At 41.7% G+C, this 6,530-nt stretch overlaps 1 long non-coding RNA gene across 1 annotated transcript; it reads right to left on the bottom strand.

The window, feature by feature from the left end:
• Positions 1-1,412: 1,412 nt before the first annotated feature.
• On the bottom strand, positions 1,413-5,336 carry LOC137484436 (uncharacterized). Its single transcript, XR_011004862.1, has 3 exons — positions 4,599-5,336; positions 3,687-3,801; positions 1,413-1,749 (listed from the first exon to the last, which is right to left on the bottom strand). It is a non-coding gene; the product is annotated as an uncharacterized lncRNA (long non-coding RNA).
• Between the last annotated feature and the right edge of the window lie 1,194 nt (positions 5,337-6,530).

Raw genomic sequence — 6,530 nt, 5'->3', positions numbered from 1 at the left:
TGAATCATTTGTAGATGTTCATGTTTTAATCATATTTTCCACATGAATCGATATGAGAGAGAGAATGACAGAGAGATAATTATGTGCGCTGAACAAATATTCTACCTAACTGAGGTTGTGCTGGGAAGGGCTGCTGGTAATTAATGAAGTACTGCCACACACTTGTCAAGTGCAAGCAGCTCTTTAAGGGCAAGCCATCATTTCAAATTGGGAGCTCACTGAGATTTAACAGAATTGGAAAGAAAATAATAAAGTTTGGTATCATCTCCTTCAGCACCAGCTTCCAAGAGCGAGCGAAGGAGGTTTGCACATGGAATGCAAAAGGTGCCTGGTGCCTGCTTGTGCTGTGTGAATGCAAAGCACGGCCTTGGCTCATTTAGAGTGTGATCAAGGGGCACAATCTTCCCAGAGAGATGTGGAACTAAAGGAAAGTGTTACAATTGCAGGGCTGAAACACTAAATGTTTATTTCAACTCATTTCTCTGTCTCAGAAAGTCTCTTCATACCAAGGCAAACCTCTCAAGGTACTGAGTGGGATTTTTAAGGGCCCACGATTAAGCAGAATTTTTGCAAGTCCTCTGTTGGTTTCAGACCTGAGTGGGGGGAAAAAACCAAGCCCTAAAACCAAAACAGAAAAACATTTATTTTTCATACAAATCCTAGAGGAAAGCAGAGAAGCCACATTCCGAACTCCCAAGCTCTCAAGCAGCACCCCAAGTCCAGGGTTTTACAATCCCTTCCTGTTAAATTCAACTTCTAGCATTCAAATGAGTTATAATCACTGTGGCGCAGCAGACAGCGAGCTTGAATTATAATATACTACCAGCTCAATGTGCCAAAAGCATTTCCCTCTCTCTCTCTTTCCACACCAGTTCTCTGATTTCTCAGCTTTTAAATACCCTCTTGTTCTTTCTACGCACTCATTGTGCAACACAATTTATTTCTGCAACCCATCGTTACAGCAAGGGAAGTGTGAGAGGAGGTGGGGACAGTAGACACGCAGAGGTGTGAATGGGTGGTAACAAACTAAGTGCTATAGTGAGCCACCAGTCAACACCTTGAGGTTTCAAAAGAAAGGGGAAAGGCGGGGAAAGAGAAAGAAATGTATCTTCATGTGCTTTCTAACTTCCATGAATATTAGAGAGCCCCTGTGCCAAGGCAGATGCTGCATTACCGAGGCACAGTGCACTGTGTCAGCCACAAAGAACACAGACCTGTACATGTGCCAATATCAGTTCTCCATCATCCATCCCTTACAGTCTCTTTGTCTCTCTTTGACTCACTTCTTTTTGCAAAGATTCTTTCTCCACAAGAAGGAAATAAATGGTTTACAAGAGGAGGAAAAGCCCCCACCATTTCACACATGCATGCAAACCAGCATTCCCAGGCATAAGATAAAGACACTAAACAACCACAGGGAAAACCTCTTACATTTTTATATTAATAATATTTCTAAACCAATTTTTTAGCATTCTTTTTCCATCCAACATGTTTAATAGCAACATGAATTTTACTGGGGGTTTTAGGGAGAGATTTGAAGGACCTCAAATCCTCTCTTACCAACCATTTAAAAACTATTCAGGAAGAAAACACAGCTCAATACAAAAGCTACAAATTCAGTGAAATATTTGTACAGAAATAGTGCACCACCAACCATCATTTGTGTGGGTGTGATGAAACTCTACTCTTAGTGACTATACCGAAACTACAGCTTCATCCTACACCCCTCCAAAACCAGGAAAGGAAAACCTGTAATGGATGAGGAAAGCAGAAAAAGCAGAAAAAAAGGGAAAAAAAAAGAAAAAAAACCCCAGCTTAATATTATTCATTATATTAAATAAATATTACCCAAGCAGTCAGTGCTAGACCTAATATTGTGCTACCTTCACCTCTCATTGCTTGTTGGACGAGGGGAACACTGCCACTCGGAAAAGGCTGAATCCCACTTGCACACTGTGCCCTGTGTTCCTCTGCACAGGGGAAAAAACAAAATGCAGAGAAGCCAGGAAAGAAGCTTTTAGCTGTGAATCAGGTCCTCAATCCCCATGAGACAAACTGACCTGCAGTCTGTAGGCTGAGACACAGGAGCACAAATTGGGAGGAAAATAATCAGAAAGTAACTAGGCAGGGATGATGCATCACTGGCAAAAGAATGAACCCCTATAATATCCTGCACCTTCCAGCACAAGCACTTGTACCCCACATTCCTTGTCTGGAGCTGCTGCAGCAGAATGCCTTGGCAGTAAATGGGCAGCAAATGATAAAATCTATTGTGCAGGAGACAAGTTAAGGTACAGCACACAGGGAGAAGGGGAATTCATGGATGGGCAGCCTTTTCCTAAGAACTAATATCTCCACACTCTGGGTGGCCCCATTCTTTCCAAGGCGGGGGGCTTGGTGAGCTTTAGGGGATCATAACTCACTCATAAGTATTACAATGACAGATAAACTTGGGCCTTCATGCAAGTTTCCAGCCCCAGAAGCAACTTTTTTTTCCACTTAGGGTTTAGTACAGAAAATCACATGCCTGTTTTGAAGTTAGGATAGTTCAAAGCAATTGGAGCTGATGGTTTCAAATGGTCTCAGCACTAACAGCCAGTTTGGGAATCACTTTTTTTCCTAAGAAACAAACCCAGAGGATGGCTCAAGGACAATCCAAGCCTTGAGTTGGCAATGCTGTCCTTTTCTTTCTTGGGGACAGAATTTCACCTGATGTCCTTATCTGGATATTGGCCAAATTAAGATAACATCAGCTGCACCAGATTCTGGGTACAGCTTGGGGACCAACCTGCAGGAAACTATTTCACACCGGGACACCATAACTTGAAAATTCAATATAAGGACTAATAGTTATTTTCTTTTTTTAAGGTGAAAAATATACAAATATTTCTATATTATTTATCACATAATTTAATGAGTAATGTCTCCTACTACCTAATGTTTACAAGGTCATGAAAACCATAGTTTTTGCGTATATTCCAAATCACAGCGGTCATGATTCCCTCATAACATCCAGCCACAGGTAAGGAGTCACCAGGGGCACAAGCATTAGCCATGAAACCCTGGAATGTGAAGTGTCCAGAGACAGGAGATCTTGTCCTGTTCTGGGAGATGAAAAGCAGTCTTAGAATACAAAACAGAAACAGGATGGATGAGAGAGAGACAAGAGAGAATGGTTTAAATAGGGCATCATTTTTTATGTTCAGTTTGACAAACACATCTCCAGTAAGACCAGGAGAAACTGCATCCACTGTTAACTGAAACCAAGGCCTGGATTCCCTAACAGAGTTATTTTCTGTGAGATTCTCCTTTAGGAGAACATCTACAGCTGTATTTATTTAGTTGTAGCCTCAGTGATGTCTACTGTCATCGTTCAACTACTTTATAAGTGGATCACCCTTAAGAGAGAGCAGAAAACGCATTCCACTCTGCCAGAACCACAGAGGGAACCACTTGCCTCTGTTTTGCACATTAGCAGTTTACTGCAATCACTGCAGAATATTTTAATTTTCTGTCTGCATTCTCTGTTCCTGCTGTGGAGACTTCCCTCCCAGCCCTGATATTCCTGTTGCTGCAGAACCACGAGCTTCTTTGCTCACCACTCTGCCTTCAACAGGTATTTTTTTCTTAAATGTAGGAATTCTTCCTTTCCAGCTGGGCCATCATCCAATCTTTACAGAACATACCTTACACAAGCAGGTGCTTCATATTGAGCACAGATGCCCAGAAATGCACATTTGGGTAAGAAACATTGCCAGCACAAGCTTCCTCATTAGATTTCAGTTCCATCCTTAGCTAGCACTGCAAAAGTGAGGAAAACAGAGTTTTTCATAGAGCCTCACAGCTCCTGTAGCAGCCAGAAGTGGTTATGACTGAATATGCATGAACAAAAAATAAACAAATCTGGTATATTAAAAATAAATAGTATCCTAGTCCTGTTTTCAAAGAAGGATTTCCTGGCAACAGGTTGTGGATGCCTTCCCTACCTAGCACTCAGTGGCAGCCTTACAAGAGCAGCACATATCCTTGATACACACATGCAATATTCAGTTTCAAAATCTGATCACTGGAAAGTACCTGTGCAGAGAAGGAAAGTGTGTGCACAGAGCTGTTTGTGCCTCCAAACTGAGCAACAATCAGCTACAACTCAGCCATCCATGGCTTGTACACAAGGGCTCCTCTTTGAGTGCCAGAGATCAATTAGAAAACTCTGGCCAAGCACAACTGGGAGCAGTGTTGAGGCTCATGTACATCCCCACACTGACAAGCTGGCACGTGAGCCAATGCCACATCATCCATTTGCAGCACAACCATTTTTTGGTATTTGCAAAGCTGACAGTGTGGCACTTGTGCAGTTTCAGAGTTAGAGGGAAGCCATTCACACATCACATGCAGTTTCCCCTTCTGTGAGTAGTGCTGTAATAACAGCAGCTCTCAGTGCTGCTGTGGCGTGCAGGAGAAGCAGGAAGAGAGACCAGGTGGATTTGTGGGTGACTTAACTTTAAAAATAACACTTTAAAAATATAATAACAATAATAATTAAAAAAATATTTCCACTGGCCCAGCCTCAGAACTGCTGGAATCTCTTATTTACTCACATAAAGAGGAGGTGATGGGGGATGTAGCTTCTCTCAGTCACTTTCTTATTCAGCTGGAGTGAGGCTGAGGAACAGAAACACTCAATTAAATCTTGTAGTGTGGCTGCTTGGGGTGTTTTTTCCTCCCCCTCCTTTTTCCTTCTTTTCTCAATCCAAGATTCAGACAGGAAAGCAGCACCACTTTCCACTGAAGCCAGGGTGCTTTGGGAAACATCTCAACTGGTTTTTAAATCACATTTCCAGGATCTGGAAGAGCTTTCCAAAAAGCACTCTGGCCCACCCACATCCAAACAGCAGAGACTCCAGAGGAGTCCTCGCCAGCCCCAGCCTCTTGCAGGACACATGTGGGTGTGGGCCTCTGAGTTTTGGACACTTGCTGAAAAAAAAATAAAAAATAAAAAATAAATGGAAAGGGAACTTCAAAGGGAACTAGCTGAAGCACTTCAGAAATTAATCACGCCTGGTGGAAAAGATGATTAGTAGCTTCTTGTGCTCTGGTTTTAAAGCTATTGATCTTGGACACAGGAAGGAGCTTTCATATTCTCCACAAGCCACAGATGGTCAAAAGGGTCCTGAGAGGAAAAGACAAAAAGAAACCACAAGGGAACTCCAGGCAGTACCAAAACTCAAGGTGTGTCCCAGGGATCCACTGAAAAGGATGCACTGGAAAATCAGACACAGCAGCAGCAGCAGCAGCTTTTGCTGTTTTTCCTTTCTCCCAGTTCCCTCAAACCATTATCTAAGACTATTTCCTTTCAAGCAGGTACGAGTTAAAAGTCATTTTCCAACACTTCAAATACACCACACCAGAAACACCAAATAAAATAATTTGCCACAGCTTAGGTGCTGTTTTCTGATCCACAGACTATGACTACATGGCTCACAAGCAGAAAGGTTGAAGAAACTGTAAGAGGAAAACAGCAAGGCTTTTCATCTAAACCAACACTTTGGTGATTGAAAGTAATGTAATGTCTCTCTCTCATGCTCTCTGGCCAGTTTTACAGCCTTTCTGCAAGCTAAATTTTCCACACAACAGACAATTGTATCAGAAAATACAAACTATAATCCCTAAATTGCCTCCAGTGTAGTTGTGTGCAGGGTCAAGTTTTCTTCTGGGAAGCACTGTCCATTTTCATCTCCAATCAAAATAAAATTAGATGTATGAAATAACCAACATTTTTCCATAGCAAAAATTATACATATTTTAGCTCTTATTATAGAAAAACACATATCTTTTAATGAAATTGCTGAGAAAACTTGAAATTGCATTAGGTAATAATATTATGACAAGGTAAACAGGCCAAAATTTCCCAGCCAGGAGGGGGTGGTGGTAAAAGACTTACTGAACTTCCCATTGTGGCAGGAAGAGGTGGGATCAGGTCCTGTTTCTCACATCATTTAGAAATTCAGGTGCTGTCCATTCTTTTTATGAAATATAGGATATCATATATGTGTGTGTGTGTGTATATATATATTTAATACCTTTTTATTACCATACCCATCCTGACCCTAATGAAAATCTGGGCAATTCCATCTGTCTGTCTTCTATTTCCCTTAAATTACCTCAGCTTTATGTACCCAGCTCCCTTGTGACAATGAGCAACAACTGGAATGGCACAATGACAAGGCTGGATCATAGAGAAATAAATAGCAGGTGTGTGAGCAGAGAGGAAAACTGGGGGTTGTTTGACTTGGCAAGTGTTCCCCCAGCTAGGACTTAAGGGAGGAAGGCAGAAGCTCCAGAATGCCTTCATGGAAAATAAAGCATATTTAAACTCCAAGGAAGGAACTGCTCCTCTGATCAGAACCCTCTGAAATCAATTCAAATAGCTGAGGCAGCCTGGGAGCTCTTGATGACTGTATTAACATTTTGACATTTCTTTGCACAGTCACTGGAACTACTTTATTAGCAAGGATCTAACAGCCTTATGC

This window comes from Anomalospiza imberbis, chromosome 17 (genome assembly GCF_031753505.1).
Source record: "Anomalospiza imberbis isolate Cuckoo-Finch-1a 21T00152 chromosome 17, ASM3175350v1, whole genome shotgun sequence".
NCBI lineage: Eukaryota > Metazoa > Chordata > Aves > Passeriformes > Viduidae > Anomalospiza > Anomalospiza imberbis.
Note: the sequence above shows the minus strand (reverse complement) of the source record. Positions and strands in the feature narration are given on the sequence as shown.